The sequence below is a fragment of the Haliaeetus leucocephalus genome, unplaced genomic scaffold, assembly GCF_000737465.1.
Source record: "Haliaeetus leucocephalus isolate CR32 unplaced genomic scaffold, Haliaeetus_leucocephalus-4.0 Scaffold218, whole genome shotgun sequence".
In the NCBI taxonomy this organism is placed as follows: Eukaryota; Metazoa; Chordata; class Aves; order Accipitriformes; family Accipitridae; genus Haliaeetus; species Haliaeetus leucocephalus.
Genome location: NW_010972654.1, coordinates 454,145 through 454,934, shown reverse-complemented (window position 1 = coordinate 454,934; position 790 = coordinate 454,145). Strand labels below are relative to the sequence as shown.

General features: G+C 75.7%; 1 protein-coding gene across 1 annotated transcript in view; it reads left to right on the top strand.

Moving 5' to 3' along the window:
• Positions 1-790, top strand: part of LOC104831303 (plectin-like) — a 59,196-nt gene that overhangs the window by 12,278 nt on the left and 46,128 nt on the right. The window lies entirely within an intron of this gene.

The window sequence follows — 790 nt, the reverse complement described above, 5'->3', positions numbered from 1 at the left end:
CCCGTGCGGGGGGGGGGGGCAGGGATGGCAGCAGCTATGGCCCTCTCCTGTTTCGGGGCTGTGGGGCTGGGATCCCCCCGGGTGTGGGGGAGCCCCGGGCGTGGGGAAGCCCCCAGGCTCCCAGGGCACCCTGGGCTGTCCCAGTGTCCCTCTTGCTCTTGGCACCGGCACTGGCACGTGACGGGAGGAGGAAATGATCCGGCTGCCCGCGGGCCGGCTGCTGGCACCCACCCGCCTTCTCTCCCACGGGACCTGGGTGCGCCCAGGGGTGGGGAGCTCCCGGTGCTGGGGGCCCTGGGTGCCGGGCCTCTCCCGATGGTGGTGCTTGGGGTCCCCAGCCGGCGTAGTGGGGGCTCTGCCGGGGGTCCCCGCGGTGCCGGTGTGTGGGCGGCAAGCGGTTGCCGGTGGGGTGCTGGGGACGGCCGCGGGTGGCAGCTGCCTCGTCCCCACATGCCATCTCTGTGGATGAGCGGCTGGGGGGCTCGGCGGGGGGGGGGGCTCGGGGGAGCCGGGCCAACGCCGGGGCTGTCACCCCGGCTGCTGCAGGACAGCTGGGACGTGAGGATGGGTGCTCCCCCCGGGGGCTGCAGCCCCCCCGCCCTGCACAAACGGGCAGGAACGGAGCAAATATTGACGTTGGCAGGATGCGGCCGCTGGAGCCCTGCCTGCAGCCCTGCCTGCAGCCCTGCCTGCGGACCGGCGGTGCGGCTGGCTCCGCCGGACGGGATGCTGCCGGGGGGGCGAGGGGGCCACGTCCCCGGGCAGGTGGTGGCCGCCCCCGGTCCCCCCC